The following is a 17,500-nucleotide window of genomic DNA, read 5'->3' on the forward strand; positions in this document are numbered from 1 at the left end:
GTGTTTTCTCCACTTTATTTTATAGTAAGATGATACATACTTTTTCTTTTACAGTGAATACATTAAGGTGTGGTATTGCCCCATTACACATCATCCAGACATGCATTCATATATTGCATGTTAACAATGAAAATATTGCAAATATTGTAAAGAGACTTTCAATTTCTATTTTTTTGGTAAAAAAGCACTACAATTTTAGTTGTTTTCGCCCAACGTGGGGCTCGAACCCACGACCCTGAGATTAAGAGTCTCATGCTCTACCGACTGAGCTAGCCGGGCTCCTTTGGATGCCTATAGTTTTCTTCCCTATCCCTGCACTGCCGCTTTCCACAGATAGGATGCTGTGTAATCATAGGCTCTGGTGGAGTTTGGAAAGAAAATACACATCAGCCAGAGGCAGAAATAGTCTAAGAAAGTATCAAACACAATTACCAGTCAATATCAGAACGCATTGAAGAATATCAGGAAATAGCCGATTAAACCTGTGTGGAAAAAAGTCTTATTTGTGTTTTCTCCACTTTATTTTATAGTAAGATGATACATACTTTTTCTTTTACAGTGAATACATTAAGGTGTGGTATTGCCCCATTACACATCATCCAGACATGCATTCATATATTGCATGTTAACAATCAAAATATTGCAAATATTGTAAAGAGACTTTCAATTTCTATTTTTTTGGTCATAAAAGCACTAAAATTTTAGTTGTTTTCGCCCAACGTGGGGCTCGAACCCACGACCCTGAGATTAAGAGTCTCATGCGCTACCGACAGAGCAAGCTGGGCTTCTTTGGATGCCCATAGTTTTCTTCCCTATCCCTGCACTGCCGGTTTCCACAGATAGGATGTATTTTTTTGGTCAAAATGCACTACAATTTTAGTTGTTTTCGCCCAACGTGGGGCTCGAACCCACGACCCTGAGATTAAGAGTCTCATGCTCTACCGACTGAGCTAGCCGGGCTCCTTTGGATGCCTATAGTTTTCTTCCCTATCCCTGCACTGCCGTTTTCCACAGATAGGATGTATTTTTTTGGTCAAAAAGTACTACAATTTTAGTTGTTTTCGCCCAACGTGGGGCTCGAACCCACGACCCTGAGATTAAGAGTCTCATGCTCTACCGACTGAGCTAGCCGGGCTCCTTTGGATGCCTATAGTTTTCTTCCCTATCCCTGCACTGCTGTTTTCCACAGATAGGATGTATTTTTTGGGTCAAAAAGCACTACAATTTTAGTTGTTTTTCGCCCAACGTGGGGCTCGAACCCACGACCCTGAGATTAAGAGTCTCATGCTCTACCGACTGAGCTAGCCGGGCTCTTTTGGATGCCTATAGTTTTCTTCCCTATCCCTGCACTGCCGTTTTCCACAGATAGGATTTATTTTTTTGGTCCAAAAGCACTAAAATTTTAGTTGTTTTCGCCCAATGTGGGGCTCGAACCCACGACCCTGAGATTTAGAGTCTCATGCTCTACCGACTGAGCTAGCCGGGCTCCTTTGGATGCTTATAGTTTTCTTCCCTATCCCTGCACTGCCGTTTTCCACAGATAGGATGCTGTGTAATCATAGGCTCTGGTGGATTTTGGAAAGAAAATACACATCAGCCAGAGGCAGAAATAGTCTAAGAAAGTATCAAACACAATTACCAGTCAATATCAGAACGCATTGAAGAATATCAGGAAATAGCCGATTTAACCTTTGTGGAAAAAAGTCTTATTTGTGTTTTCTCCACTTTATTTTATAGTAAGATGATACATACTTTTTCTTTTACAGTGAATACATTAAGGTGTGGTATTGCCCCATTACACATCATCCAGACATGCATTCATATATTGCATGTTAACTGAAAATATTGCAAATATTGTAAAGAGACTTTCAATTTCTATTTTTTTGGTCAAAAAGCACTAACATTTTAGTTGTTTTCGCCCAACGTGGGGCTCGAACCCACGACCCTGAGATTAAGAGTCTCATGCTCTACCGACTGAGCTAGCCGGGCTCCTTTGGATGCCTATAGTTTTCTTCCCTATCCCTGCACTGCCGCTTTCCACAGATAGGATGCTGTGTAATCATAGGCTCTGGTGGAGTTTGGAAAGAAAATACACATCAGCCAGAGGCAGAAATAGTCTAAGAAAGTATCAAACACAATTACCAGTCAATATCAGAACGCATTGAAGAATATCAGGAAATAGCCGATTAAACCTGTGTGGAAAAAAGTCTTATTTGTGTTTTCTCCACATTATTTTATAGTAAGATGATACATACTTTTTCTTTTACAGTGAATACATTAAGGTGTGGTATTGCCCCATTACACATCATCCAGACATGCATTCATATATTGCATGTTAACAATCAAAATATTGCAAATATTGTAAAGAGACTTTCAATTTCTATTTTATTGGTCAAAAAGCACTAAAATTTTAGTTGTTTTCGCCCAACGTGGGGCTCGAACCCACGACCCTGAGATTAAGAGTCTCATGCGCTACCGACTGAGCAAGCCAGGCTCCTTTGGATGCCCATAGTTTTCTTCCCTATCCCTGCACTGCCGTTTTCCACAGATAGGATGTATTTTTTTGGTCAAAATGCACTACAATTTTAGTTGTTTTCGCCCAACGTGGGGCTCGAACCCACGACCCTGAGATTAAGAGTCTCATGCTCTACCGACTGAGCTAGCCGGGCTCCTTTGGATGCCTATAGTTTTCTTCCCTATCCCTGCACTGCCGTTTTCCACAGATAGGATGTATTTTTTTGGTCCAAAAGCACTAAAATTTTAGTTGATTTCACCCAACGTGGGGCTCGAACCCACGACCCTGAGATTAAGAGTCTCATGCTCTACCGACTGAGCTAGCCGGGCTCCTTTGGATACCTATAGTTTTCTTCCCTATCCCTGCACTGCCGTTTTCCACAGATAGGATGCTGTGTAATCATAGGCTCTGGTGGAGTTTGGAAAGAAAATACACATCAGCCAGAGGCAGAAATAGTCTAAGAAAGTATCAAACACAATTACCAGTCAATATCAGAACGCATTGAAGAATATCAGGAAATAGCCGATTTAACCTGTGTGGAAAAAAGTCTTATTTGTGTTTTCTCCACTTTATTTTATAGTAAGATGATACATACTTTTTCTTTTACAGTGAATACATTAAGGTGTGGTATTGCCCCATTACACATCATCCAGACATGCATTCATATATTGCATGTTAACTGAAAATATTGCAAATATTGTAAAGAGACTTTCAATTTCTATTTTTTTGGTCAAAAAGCACTAAAATTTTAGTTGTTTTCGCCCAACGTGGGGCTCGAACCCACGACCCTGAGATTAAGAGTCTCATGCTCTACCGACTGAGCTAGCCGGGCTCCTTTGGATGCCTATAGTTTTCTTCCCTATCCCTGCACTGCCGTTTTCCACAGATAGGATGTATTTTTTGGGTCAAAAAGCACTACAATTTTAGTTGTTTTCGCCCAACGTGGGGCTCGAACCCACGACCCTGAGATTAAGAGTCTCATGCTCTACCGACTGAGCTAGCCGGGCTCCTTTGGATGCCTATAGTTTTCTTCCCTATCCCTGCACAGCCGCTTTCCACAGATAGGATGCTGTGTAATCATAGGCTCTGGTGGAGTTTGGAAAGAAAATACACATCAGCCAGAGGCAGAAATAGTCTAAGAAAGTATCAAACACAATTACCAGTCAATATCAGAACACATTGAAGAATATCAGGAAATAGCCGATTAAACCTGTGTGGAAAAAAGTCTTATTTGTGTTTTCTCCACTTTATTTTATAGTAAGATGATACATACTTTTTCTTTTACAGTGAATACATTAAGGTGTGGTATTGCCCCATTACACATCATCCAGACATGCATTCATATATTGCATGTTAACAATGAAAATATTGCAAATATTGTAAAGAGACTTTCAATTTCTATTTTTTTGGTCAAAAAGCACTACAATTTTAGTTGTTTTCGCCCAACGTGGGGCTCGAACCCACGACCCTGAGATTAAGAGTCTCATGCGCTACCGACTGAGCAAGCCGGGCTCCTTTGGATGCCCATAGTTTTCTTCCCTATCCCTGCACTGCCGTTTTCCACAGATAGGATGTATTTTTTTGGTCAAAAAGCACTACAATTTTAGTTGTTTTAGCTCAAGGTGGGGCTCGAACCCACGACCCTGAGATGAAGAGTCTCATGCTCTACCGACTGAGCTAGCCGGGCTCCTTTGGATGCCTATAGTTTTCTTCCCTATCCCTGCACTGCCGCTTTCCACAGATAGGATGCTGTGTAATCATAGGCTCTGGTGGAGTTTGGAAAGAAAATACACATCAGCCAGAGGCAGAAATAGTCTAAGAAAGTATCAAACACAATTACCAGTCAATATCAGAACGCATTGAAGAATATCAGGAAATAGCCGATTAAACCTGTGTGGAAAAAAGTCTTATTTGTGTTTTCTCCACTTTATTTTATAGTAAGATGATACATACTTTTTCTTTTACAGTGAATACATTAAGGTGTGGTATTGCCCCATTACACATCATCCAGACATGCATTCATATATTGCATGTTAACAATCAAAATATTGCAAATATTGTAAAGAGACTTTCAATTTCTATTTTTTTGGTCAAAAAGCACTACAATTTTATTTGTTTTCGCCCAACGTGGGGCTCGAACCCACGACACTGAGATTAAGAGTCTCATGCTCTACCGACTGAGCTAGCCGGGCTCCTTTGGATGCCTATAGTTTTCTTCCCTATCCCTGGACTGCCGCTTTCCACAGATAGGATGCTGTGTAATCATAGGCTCTGGTGGAGTTTGGAAAGAAAATACACATCAGCCAGAGGCAGAAATAGTCTAAGAAAGTATCAAACACAATTACCAGTCAATATCAGAACGCATTGAAGAATATCAGGAAATAGCCGATTAAACCTGTGTGGAAAAAAGTCTTATTTGTGTTTTCTCCACTTTATTTTATAGTAAGATGATACATACTTTTTCTTTTACAGTGAATACATTAAGGTGTGGTATTGCCCCATTACACATCATCCAGACATGCATTCATATATTGCATGTTAACAATGAAAATATTGCAAAGAGACTTTCAATTTCTATTTTTTTGGTCAAAAAGCACTAAAATTTTAGTTGTTTTCGCCCAACGTGGGGCTCGAACCCACGACCCTGAGATTAAGAGTCTCATGCTCTACCGACTGAGCTAGCCGGGCTCCTTTAGATGCCTATAGTTTTCTTCCCTATCCCTGCACTGCCGTTTTCCACAGATAGGATGTATTTTTTTGGTCAAAAAGCACTACAATTTTAGTTGTTTTCGCCCAACGTGGGGCTCGAACCCACGACCCTGAGATTAAGAGTCTCATGCTCTACCGACTGAGCTAGCCGGGCTCCTTTGGATGCCTATAGTTTTCTTCCCTATCCCTGCACTGCCGCTTTCCACAGATAGGATGCTGTGTAATCATAGGCTCTGGTGGAGTTTGGAAAGAAAATACACATCAGCCAGAGGCAGAAATAGTCTAAGAAAGTATCAAACACAATTACCAGTCAATATCAGAACGCATTGAAGAATATCAGGAAATAGCCGATTAAACATGTGTGGAAAAAAGTCTTATTTGTGTTTTCTCCACTTTATTTTATAGTAAGATGATACATACTTTTTCTTTTACAGTGAATACATTAAGGTGTGGTATTGCCCCATTACACATCATCCAGACATGCATTCATATATTGCATGTTAACAATGAAAATATTGCAAATATTGTAAAGAGACTTTCAATTTCGATTTTTTTGGTCAAAAAGCACTAAAATTTTAGTTGTTTTCGCCCAACGTGGGGCTCAAACCCACAACCCTGAGATTAAGAGTCTCATGCTCTAGCGACTGAGCTAGCCGGGCTCTTTTGGACACCTATAGTTTTCTTCCCTATCCCTGCACTGCCGTTTTCCACAGATAGGATGCTGTGTAATCATAGGCTCTGGTGGAGTTTGGAAAGAAAATACACATCAGCCAGAGGCAGAAATAGTCTAAGAAAGTATCAAACACAATTACCAGTCAATATCAGAACGCATTGAAGAATATCAGGAAATAGCCGATTAAACCTGTGTGGAAAAAAGTCTTATTTGTGTTTTCTCCACTTTATTTTATAGTAAGATGATACATACTTTTTCTTTTACAGTGAATACATTAAGGTGTGGTATTGCCCCATTACACATCATCCAGACATGCATTCATATATTGCATGTTAACAATGAAAATATTGCAAATATTGTAAAGAGACTTTCAATTTCTATTTTTTTGGTCAAAAAGCACTAAAATTTTAGTTGTTTTCGCCCAACGTGGGGCTCGAACCCACGACCCTGAGATTAAGAGTCTCATGCTCTACCGACTGAGCTAGCCGGGCTCCTTTGGATGCCTATAGTTTTCTTCCCTATCCCTGCACTGCCGTTTTCCACAGATAGGATGTATTTTTTTGGTCAAAAAGCACTACAATTTTAGTTGTTTTCGCCCAACGTGGGGCTCGAACCCACGACCCTGAGATTAAGAGTCTCATGCTCTACCGACTGAGCTAGCCGGGCTCCTTTGGATGTCTCTAGTTTTCTTCCCTATCCCTGCACTGCCGCTTTCCACAGATAGGATGCTGTGTAATCATAGGCTCTGGTGGAGTTTGGAAAGAAAATACACATCAGCCAGAGGCAGAAATAGTCTAAGAAAGTATCAAACACAATTACCAGTCAATATCAGAACGCATTGAAGAATATCAGGAAATAGCCGATTAAACATGTGTGGAAAAAAGTCTTATTTGTGTTTTCTCCACTTTATTTTATAGTAAGATGATACATACTTTTTCTTTTACAGTGAATACATTAAGGTGTGGTATTGCCCCATTACACATCATCCAGACATGCATTCATATATTGCATGTTAACAATGAAAATATTGCAAATATTGCAAAGAGACTTTCAATTTCTATTTTTTTGGTCAAAAAGCACTAAAATTTTAGTTGTTTTCGCCCAACGTGGGGCTCGAACCCACGACCCTGAGATTAAGAGTCTCATGCTCTACCGACTGAGCTAGCCGGGCTCCTTTAGATGCCTATAGTTTTCTTCCCTATCCCTGCACTGCCGTTTTCCACAGATAGGATGTATTTTTTTGGTCAAAAAGCACTACAATTTTAGTTGTTTTCGCCCAACGTGGGGCTCGAACCCACGACCCTGAGATTAAGAGTCTCATGCTCTACCGACTGAGCTAGCCGGGCTCCTTTGGATGCCTATAGTTTTCTTCCCTATCCCTGCACTGCCGCTTTCCACAGATAGGATGCTGTGTAATCATAGGCTCTGGTGGAGTTTGGAAAGAAAATACACATCAGCCAGAGGCAGAAATAGTCTAAGAAAGTATCAAACACAATTACCAGTCAATATCAGAACGCATTGAAGAATATCAGGAAATAGCCGATTAAACATGTGTGGAAAAAAGTCTTATTTGTGTTTTCTCCACTTTATTTTATAGTAAGATGATACATACTTTTTCTTTTACAGTGAATACATTAAGGTGTGGTATTGCCCCATTACACATCATCCAGACATGCATTCATATATTGCATGTTAACAATGAAAATATTGCAAATATTGTAAAGAGACTTTCAATTTCGATTTTTTTGGTCAAAAAGCACTAAAATTTTAGTTGTTTTCGCCCAACGTGGGGCTCAAACCCACAACCCTGAGATTAAGAGTCTCATGCTCTAGCGACTGAGCTAGCCGGGCTCTTTTGGACACCTATAGTTTTCTTCCCTATCCCTGCACTGCCGTTTTCCACAGATAGGATGCTGTGTAATCATAGGCTCTGGTGGAGTTTGGAAAGAAAATACACATCAGCCAGAGGCAGAAATAGTCTAAGAAAGTATCAAACACAATTACCAGTCAATATCAGAACGCATTGAAGAATATCAGGAAATAGCCGATTAAACCTGTGTGGAAAAAAGTCTTATTTGTGTTTTCTCCACTTTATTTTATAGTAAGATGATACATACTTTTTCTTTTACAGTGAATACATTAAGGTGTGGTATTGCCCCATTACACATCATCCAGACATGCATTCATATATTGCATGTTAACAATGAAAATATTGCAAATATTGTAAAGAGACTTTCAATTTCTATTTTTTTGGTCAAAAAGCACTAAAATTTTAGTTGTTTTCGCCCAACGTGGGGCTCGAACCCACGACCCTGAGATTAAGAGTCTCATGCTCTACCGACTGAGCTAGCCGGGCTCCTTTGGATGCCTATAGTTTTCTTCCCTATCCCTGCACTGCCGTTTTCCACAGATAGGATGTATTTTTTTGGTCAAAAAGCACTACAATTTTAGTTGTTTTCGCCCAACGTGGGGCTCGAACCCACGACCCTGAGATTAAGAGTCTCATGCTCTACCGACTGAGCTAGCCGGGCTCCTTTGGATGTCTCTAGTTTTCTTCCCTATCCCTGCACTGCCGCTTTCCACAGATAGGATGCTGTGTAATCATAGGCTCTGGTGGAGTTTGGAAAGAAAATACACATCAGCCAGAGGCAGAAATAGTCTAAGAAAGTATCAAACACAATTACCAGTCAATATCAGAACGCATTGAAGAATATCAGGAAATAGCCGATTAAACATGTGTGGAAAAAAGTCTTATTTGTGTTTTCTCCACTTTATTTTATAGTAAGATGATACATACTTTTTCTTTTACAGTGAATACATTAAGGTGTGGTATTGCCCCATTACACATCATCCAGACATGCATTCATATATTGCATGTTAACAATGAAAATATTGCAAATATTGTAAAGAGACTTTCAATTTCTATTTTTTTGGTCAAAAAGCACTAAAATTTTAGTTGTTTTCGCCCAACGTGGGGCTCAAACCCACGACCCTGAGATTAAGAGTCTCATGCTCTACCGACTGAGCTAGCCGGGCTCCTTTGGATGCCTATAGTTTTCTTCCGTATCCCTGCACTGCCGTTTTCCACAGATAGGATGTATTTTTTTGGTCAAAAAGTCCTACAATTTTAGTTGTTTTCGCCCTACGTGGGGCTCGAACCCACGACCCTGAGATTAAGAGTCTCATGCTCTACCGACTGAGCTAGCCGGGCTCCTTTGGATACCTATAGTTTTCTTCCCTATCCCTGCACTGCCGTTTTCCACAGATAGGATGCTGTGTAATCATAGGCTCTGGTGGAGTTTGGAAAGAAAATACACATCAGCCAGAGGCAGAAATAGTCTAAGAAAGTATCAAACACAATTACCAGTCAATATCAGAACGCATTGAAGAATATCAGGAAATAGCCGATTAAACCTGTGTGGAAAAAAGTCTTATTTGTGTTTTCTCCACTTTATTTTATAGTAAGATGATACATACTTTTTCTTTTACAGTGAATACATTAAGGTGTGGTATTGCCCCTTTACACATCATCCAGACATGCATTCATATATTGCATGTTAACAATCAAAATATTGCATATATTGTCAAGAGACTTTCAATTTCTATTTTTTTGGTCAAAAAGCACTAAAATTTTAGTTGTTTTCGCCCAACGTGGGGCTCGAACCCACGACCCTGAGATTAAGAGTCTCATGCGCTACCGACTGAGCAAGCCGGGCTCCTTTGGATGCCCATAGTTTTCTTCCCTATCCCTGCACTGCCGTTTTCCACAGATAGGATGTATTTTTTTGGTCAAAAAGCACTACAATTTTAGTTGTTTTCGCCCAACATGGGGCTCGAACCCACGACCCTGAGATTAAGAGTCTCATGCTCTACCGACTGAGCTAGCCGGGCTCCTTTGGATGCCTATAGTTTTCTTCCCTATCCCTGCACAGCCGCTTTCCACAGATAGGATGCTGTGTAATCATAGGCTCTGGTGGAGTTTGGAAAGAAAATACACATCAGCCAGAGGCAGAAATAGTCTAAGAAAGTATCAAACACAATTACCAGTCAATATCAGAACGCATTGAAGAATATCAGGAAATAGCCGATTAAACCTGTGTGGAAAAAAGTCTTATTTGTGTTTTCTCCACTTTATTTTATAGTAAGATGATACATACTTTTTCTTTTACAGTGAATACATTAAGGTGTGGTATTGCCCCATTACACATCATCCAGACATGCATTCATATATTGCATGTTAACAATCAAAATATTGCAAATATTGTAAAGAGACTTTCAATTTCTATTTTTTTGGTCAAAAAGCACTAAAATTTTAGTTGTTTTCGCCCAACGTGGGGCTCGAACCCACGACCCTGAGATTAAGAGTCTCATGCGCTACCGACTGAGCAAGCCGATAGGATGCTGTGTAATCATAGGCTCTGGTGGAGTTTGGAAAGAAAATACACATCAGCCAGAGGCAAAAATAGTCTAAGAAAGTATCAAACACAATTACCAGTCAATATCAGAACGCATTGAAGAATATCAGGAAATAGCCGATTAAACCTGTGTGGAAAAAAGTCTTATTTGTGTTTTCTCCACTTTATTTTATAGTAAGATGATACATACTTTTTCTTTTACAGTGAATACATTAAGGTGTGGTATTGCCCCATTACACATCATCCAGACATGCATTCATATATTGCATGTTAACAATGAAAATATTGCAAATATTGTAAAGAGACTTTCAATTTCTATTTTTTTGGTCAAAAAGCACTACAATTTTAGTTGTTTTCGCCCAACGTGGGGCTCGAACCCACGACCCTGAGATTAAGAGTCTCATGCTCTACCAACTGAGCTAGCCGGGCTCCTTTGGATGCCTATAGTTTTCTTCCCTATCCCTGCACTGCCGCTTTCCACAGATAGGATGCTGTGTAATCATAGGCTCTGGTGGAGTTTGGAAAGAAAATACACATCAGCCAGAGGCAGAAATAGTCTAAGAAAGTATCAAACACAATTACCAGTCAATATCAGAACGCATTGAAGAATATCAGGAAATAGCCGATTAAACCTGTGTGGAAAAAAGTCTTATTTGTGTTTTCTCCACTTTATTTTATAGTAATATGATACATACTTTTTCTTTTACAGTGAATACATTAAGGTGTGGTATTGCCCCATTACACATCATCCAGACATGCATTCATATATTGCATGTTAACAATCAAAATATTGCAAATATTGTAAAGAGACTTTCAATTTCTATTTTTTTGGTCAAAAAGCACTAAAAATTTAGTTGTTTTCGCCCAACGTGGGGCTCGAACCCACGACCCTGAGATTAAGAGTCTCATGCGCTACCGACTGAGCAAGCCAGGCTCCTTTGGATGCCCATAGTTTTCTTCCCTATCCCTGCACTGCCGGTTTCCACAGATAGGATGTATTTTTTTGGTCAAAAAGCACTACAATTTTAGTTGTTTTCGCCCAACGTGGGGCTTGAACCCACGACCCTGCGATTAAGAGTCTCATGCTCTACCGACTGAGCTAGCCGGGCTCCTTTGGATGCCTATAGTTTTCTTCCCTATCCCTGCACAGCCGCTTTCCACAGATAGGATGCTGTGTAATCATAGGCTCTGGTGGAGTTTGGAAAGAAAATACACATCAGCCAGAGGCAGAAATAGTCTAAGAAAGTATCAAACACAATTACCAGTCAATATCAGAACGCATTGAAGAATATCAGGAAATAGCCGATTAAACCTGTGTGGAAAAAAGTCTTATTTGTGTTTTCTCCACTTTATTTTATAGTAAGATGATACATACTTTTTCTTTTACAGTGAATACATTAAGGTGTGGTATTGCCCCATTACACATCATCCAGACATGCATTCATATATTGCATGTTAACAATCAAAATATTGCAAATATTGTAAAGAGACTTTCAATTTCTATTTTTTTGGTCAAAAAGCACTAATATTTTAGTTGTTTTCGCCCAACGTGGGGCTCGAACCCACGACCCTGAGATTAAGAGTCTCATGCTCTACCAACTGAGCTAGCCGGGCTCCTTTGGATGCCTATAGTTTTCTTCCCTATCCCTGCACTGCCGTTTTCCACAGATAGGATGCTGTGTAATCATAGGCTCTGGTGGAGTTTGGAAAGAAAATACACATCAGCCAGAGGCAGAAATAGTCTAAGAAAGTATCAAACACAATTACCAGTCAATATCAGAACGCATTGAAGAATATCAGGAAATAGCCGATTAAACCTGTGTGGAAAAAAGTCTTATTTGTGTTTTCTCCACTTTATTTTATAGTAAGATGATACATACTTTTTCTTTTACAGTGAATACATTAAGGTGTGGTATTGCCCCATTACACATCATCCAGACATGCATTCATATATTGCATGTTAACAATCAAAATATTGCAAATATTGTAAAGAGACTTTCAATTTCTATTTTTTTGGTCAAAAAGCACTAATATTTTAGTTGTTTTCGCCCAACGTGGGGCTCGAACCCACGACCCTGAGATTAAGAGTCTCATGCTCTACCAACTGAGCTAGCCGGGCTCCTTTGGATGCCTATAGTTTTCTTCCCTATCCCTGCACTGCCGCTTTCCACAGATAGGATGCTGTGTAATCATAGGCTCTGGTGGAGTTTGGAAAGAAAATACACATCAGCCAGAGGCAGAAATAGTCTAAGAAAGTATCAAACACAATTACCAGTCAATATCAGAACGCATTGAAGAATATCAGGAAATAGCCGATTAAACCTGTGTGGAAAAAAGTCTTATTTGTGTTTCTCCACTTTATTTTATAGTAAGATGATACATACTTTTTCTTTTACAGTGAATACATTAAGGTGTGGTATTGCCCCTTTACACATCATCCAGACATGCATTCATATATTGCATGTTTACAATCAAAATATTGCAAATATTGTAAAGAGACTTTCAATTTCTATTTTTTTGGTCAAAAAGCACTAAAATTTTAGTTGTTTTCGCCCAACGTGGGGCTCAAACCCATGACCCTGAGATTAAGAGTCTCATGCGCTACCGACTGAGCAAGCCGGGCTCCTTTGGATGCCCATAGTTTTCTTCCCTATCCCTGCACTGCCGTTTTCCACAGATAGGATGTATTTTTTTAGTCAAAAAGCACTACAATTTTAGTTGTTTTCGCCCAACGTGGGGCTTGAACCCACGGCCCTGCGATTAAGAGTCTCATGCTCTACCGACTGAGCTAGCCGGGCTCCTTTGGATGCCTATAGTTTTCTTCCCTATCCCTGCACAGCCGCTTTCCACAGACAGGATGCTGTGTAATCATAGGCTCTGGTGGAGTTTGGAAAGAAAATACACATCAGCCAGAGGCAGAAATAGTCTAAGAAAGTATCAAACACAATTACCAGTCAATATCAGAACGCATTGAAGAATATCAGGAAATAGCCGATTAAACCTGTGTGGAAAAAAGTCTTATTTGTGTTTTCTCCACTTTATTTTATAGTAAGATGATACATACTTTTTCTTTTACAGTGAATACATTAAGGTGTGGTATTGCCCCATTACACATCATCCAGACATGCATTCATATATTGCATGTTAACAATCAAAATATTGCAAATATTGTAAAGAGACTTTCAATTTCTATTTTTTTGGTCAAAAAGCACTAAAATTTTAGTTGTTTTCGCCCAACGTGGGGCTCGAACCCACAACCCTGAGATTAAGAGTCTCATGCTCTACCAACTGAGCTAGCCAGGATCCTTTGGATGCCTATAGTTTTCTTCCCTATCCCTGCACTGCCCTTTTCCACAGATAGGATGCTGTGTAATCATAGGCTCTGGTGGAGTTTGGAAAGAAAATACACATCAGCCAGAGGCAGAAATAGTCTAAGAAAGTATCAAACACAATTACCAGTCAATATCAGAACGCATTGAAGAATATCAGGAAATAGCCGATTAAACCTGTGTGGAAAAAAGTCTTATTTGTGTTTTCTCCACTTTATTTTATAGTAAGATGATACATACTTTTTCTTTTACAGTGAATACATTAAGGTGTGGTATTGCCCCATTACACATCATCCAGACATGCATTCATATATTGCATGTTAACAATCAAAATATTGCAAATATTGTAAAGAGACTTTCAATTTCTATTTTTTTGGTCAAAAAGCACTAAAATTTTAGTTGTTTTCGCCCAACGTGGGGCTCGAACCCACGACCCTGAGATTAAGAGTCTCATGCGCTACCGACTGAGCAAGCCAGGCTCCTTTGGATGCCCATAGTTTTCTTCCCTATCCCTGCACTGCCGGTTTCCACAGATAGGATGTATTTTTTTGGTCAAAAAGCACTACAATGTTAGTTGTTTTCGCCCAACGTGGGGCTTGAACCCACGACCCTGTGATTAAGAGTCTCATGCTCTACCGACTGAGCTAGCCGGGCTCCTTTGGATGCCTATAGTTTTCTTCCCTATCCCTGCACAGCCGCTTTCCACAGATAGGATGCTGTGTAATCATAGGCTCTGGTGGAGTTTGGAAAGAAAATACACATCAGCCAGAGGCAGAAATAGTCTAAGAAAGTATCAAACACAATTACCAGTCAATATAAGAACGCATTGAAGAATATCAGGAAATAGCCGATTAAACCTGTGTGGAAAAAAGTCTTATTTGTGTTTTCTCCACTTTATTTTATAGTAAGATGATACATACTTTTTCTTTTACAGTGAATACATTAAGGTGTGGTATTGCCCCATTACACATCATCCAGACATGCATTCATATATTGCATGTTAACAATCAAAATATTGCAAATATTGTAAAGAGACTTTCAATTTCTATTTTTTTGGTCAAAAAGCACTAATATTTTAGTTGTTTTCGCCCAACGTGGGGCTCGAACCCACGACCCTGAGATTAAGAGTCTCATGCTCTACCAACTGAGCTAGCCGGGCTCCTTTGGATGCCTATAGTTTTCTTCCCTATCCCTGCACTGCCGTTTTCCACAGATAGGATGCTGTGTAATCATAGGCTCTGGTGGAGTTTGGAAAGAAAATACACATCAGCCAGAGGCAGAAATAGTCTAAGAAAGTATCAAACACAATTACCAGTCAATATCAGAACGCATTGAAGAATATCAGGAAATAGCCGATTAAACCTGTGTGGAAAAAAGTCTTATTTGTGTTTCTCCACTTTATTTTATAGTAAGATGATACATACTTTTTCTTTTACAGTGAATACATTAAGGTGTGGTATTGCCCCTTTACACATCATCCAGACATGCATTCATATATTGCATGTTTACAATCAAAATATTGCAAATATTGTAAAGAGACTTTCAATTTCTATTTTTTTGGTCAAAAAGCACTAAAATTTTAGTTGTTTTCGCCCAACGTGGGGCTCAAACCCACGACCCTGAGATTAAGAGTCTCATGCGCTACCGACTGAGCAAGCCGGGCTCCTTTGGATGCCCATAGTTTTCTTCCCTATCCCTGCACTGCCGTTTTCCACAGATAGGATGTATTTTTTTAGTCAAAAAGCACTACAATTTTAGTTGTTTTCGCCCAACGTGGGGCTTGAACCCACAGCCCTGCGATTAAGAGTCTCATGCTCTACCGACTGAGCTAGCCGGGCTCCTTTGGATGCCTATAGTTTTCTTCCCTATCCCTGCACAGCCGCTTTCCACAGATAGGATGCTGTGTAATCATAGGCTCTGGTGGAGTTTGGAAAGAAAATACACATCAGCCAGAGGCAGAAATAGTCTAAGAAAGTATCAAACACAATTACCAGTCAATATCAGAACGCATTGAAGAATATCAGGAAATAGCCGATTAAACCTGTGTGGAAAAAAGTCTTATTTGTGTTTTCTCCACTTTATTTTATAGTAAGATGATACATACTTTTTCTTTAACAGTGAATACATTAAGGTGTGGTATTGCCCCATTACACATCATCCAGACATGCATTCATATATTGCATGTTAACAATGAAAATATTGCAAATATTGTAAAGAGACTTTCAATTTCTATTTTTTTGGTCAAAAAGCACTAAAATTTTAGTTGTTTTCGCCCAACGTGGGGCTCGAACCCACAACCCTGAGATTAAGAGTCTCATGCTCTACCAACTGAGCTAGCCGGGATCCTTTGGATGCCTATAGTTTTCTTCCCTATCCCTGCACTGCCCTTTTCCACAGATAGGATGCTGTGTAATCATAGGCTCTGGTGGAGTTTGGAAAGAAAATACACATCAGCCAGAGGCAGAAATAGTCTAAGAAAGTATCAAACACAATTACCAGTCAATATCAGAACGCATTGAAGAATATCAGGAAATAGCCGATTAAACCTGTGTGGAAAAAAGTCTTATTTGTGTTTTCTCCACTTTATTTTATAGTAAGATGATACATACTTTTTCTTTTACAGTGAATACATTAAGGTGTGGTATTGCCCCATTACACATCATCCAGACATGCATTCATATATTGCATGTTAACAATCAAAATATTGCAAATATTGTAAAGAGACTTTCAATTTCTATTTTTTTGGTCAAAAAGCACTAAAATTTTAGTTGTTTTCGCCCAACGTGGGGCTCGAACCCACGACCCTGAGATTAAGAGTCTCATGCGCTACCGACTGAGCAAGCCAGGCTCCTTTGGATGCCCATAGTTTTCTTCCCTATCCCTGCACTGCCGGTTTCCACAGATAGGATGTATTTTTTTGGTCAAAAAGCACTACAATGTTAGTTGTTTTCGCCCAACGTGGGGCTTGAACCCACGACCCTGCGATTAAGAGTCTCATGCTCTACCGACTGAGCTAGCCGGGCTCCTTTGGATGCCTATAGTTTTCTTCCCTATCCCTGCACAGCCGCTTTCCACAGATAGGATGCTGTGTAATCATAGGCTCTGGTGGAGTTTGGAAAGAAAATACACATCAGCCAGAGGCAGAAATAGTCTAAGAAAGTATCAAACACAATTACCAGTCAATATAAGAACGCATTGAAGAATATCAGGAAATAGCCGATTAAACCTGTGTGGAAAAAAGTCTTATTTGTGTTTTCTCCACTTTATTTTATAGTAAGATGATACATACTTTTTCTTTTACAGTGAATACATTAAGGTGTGGTATTGCCCCATTACACATCATCCAGACATGCATTCATATATTGCATGTTAACAATCAAAATATTGCAAATATTGTAAAGAGACTTTCAATTTCTATTTTTTTGGTCAAAAAGCACTAATATTTTAGTTGTTTTCGCCCAACGTGGGGCTCGAACCCACGACCCTGAGATTAAGAGTCTCATGCTCTACCAACTGAGCTAGCCGGGCTCCTTTGGATGCCTATAGTTTTCTTCCCTATCCCTGCACTGCCGTTTTCCACAGATAGGATGCTGTGTAATCATAGGCTCTGGTGGAGTTTGGAAAGAAAATACACATCAGCCAGAGGCAGAAATAGTCTAAGAAAGTATCAAACACAATTACCAGTCAATATCAGAACGCATTGAAGAATATCAGGAAATAGCCGATTAAACCTGTGTGGAAAAAAGTCTTATTTGTGTTTCTCCACTTTATTTTATAGTAAGATGATACATACTTTTTCTTTTACAGTGAATACATTAAGGTGTGGTATTGCCCCTTTACACATCATCCAGACATGCAT

At 39.6% G+C, this 17,500-nt stretch overlaps 10 non-coding genes across 10 annotated transcripts; all 10 read right to left on the reverse strand.

The window, feature by feature from the left end:
• Positions 1-206: 206 nt before the first annotated feature.
• TRNAK-CUU (transfer RNA lysine (anticodon CUU)) lies at positions 207-279 on the reverse strand. The gene has a single exon. It is a non-coding gene; the product is annotated as a tRNA-Lys (tRNA).
• A 608-nt stretch (positions 280-887) lies between these two features.
• TRNAK-CUU (transfer RNA lysine (anticodon CUU)) lies at positions 888-960 on the reverse strand. Its single transcript has one exon. It is a non-coding gene; the product is annotated as a tRNA-Lys (tRNA).
• Positions 961-1,062: 102 nt separating this feature from the next.
• Positions 1,063-1,135, reverse strand: TRNAK-CUU (transfer RNA lysine (anticodon CUU)). The gene has a single exon. It is a non-coding gene; the product is annotated as a tRNA-Lys (tRNA).
• A 103-nt stretch (positions 1,136-1,238) lies between these two features.
• TRNAK-CUU (transfer RNA lysine (anticodon CUU)) lies at positions 1,239-1,311 on the reverse strand. The gene has a single exon. It is a non-coding gene; the product is annotated as a tRNA-Lys (tRNA).
• Positions 1,312-1,916: 605 nt separating this feature from the next.
• Positions 1,917-1,989, reverse strand: TRNAK-CUU (transfer RNA lysine (anticodon CUU)). The gene has a single exon. It is a non-coding gene; the product is annotated as a tRNA-Lys (tRNA).
• Positions 1,990-10,668: 8,679 nt separating this feature from the next.
• On the reverse strand, positions 10,669-10,741 carry TRNAK-CUU (transfer RNA lysine (anticodon CUU)). Its single transcript has one exon. It is a non-coding gene; the product is annotated as a tRNA-Lys (tRNA).
• A 1,112-nt stretch (positions 10,742-11,853) lies between these two features.
• On the reverse strand, positions 11,854-11,926 carry TRNAK-CUU (transfer RNA lysine (anticodon CUU)). Its single transcript has one exon. It is a non-coding gene; the product is annotated as a tRNA-Lys (tRNA).
• Positions 11,927-12,358: 432 nt separating this feature from the next.
• TRNAK-CUU (transfer RNA lysine (anticodon CUU)) lies at positions 12,359-12,431 on the reverse strand. Its single transcript has one exon. It is a non-coding gene; the product is annotated as a tRNA-Lys (tRNA).
• Positions 12,432-14,727: 2,296 nt separating this feature from the next.
• Positions 14,728-14,800, reverse strand: TRNAK-CUU (transfer RNA lysine (anticodon CUU)). The gene has a single exon. It is a non-coding gene; the product is annotated as a tRNA-Lys (tRNA).
• A 2,296-nt stretch (positions 14,801-17,096) lies between these two features.
• Positions 17,097-17,169, reverse strand: TRNAK-CUU (transfer RNA lysine (anticodon CUU)). The gene has a single exon. It is a non-coding gene; the product is annotated as a tRNA-Lys (tRNA).
• Between the last annotated feature and the right edge of the window lie 331 nt (positions 17,170-17,500).

This window comes from Ambystoma mexicanum, chromosome 4q (genome assembly GCF_040938575.1).
Source record: "Ambystoma mexicanum isolate Mex_15411 chromosome 4q, UKY_AmexF1_1, whole genome shotgun sequence".
NCBI lineage: Eukaryota > Metazoa > Chordata > Amphibia > Caudata > Ambystomatidae > Ambystoma > Ambystoma mexicanum.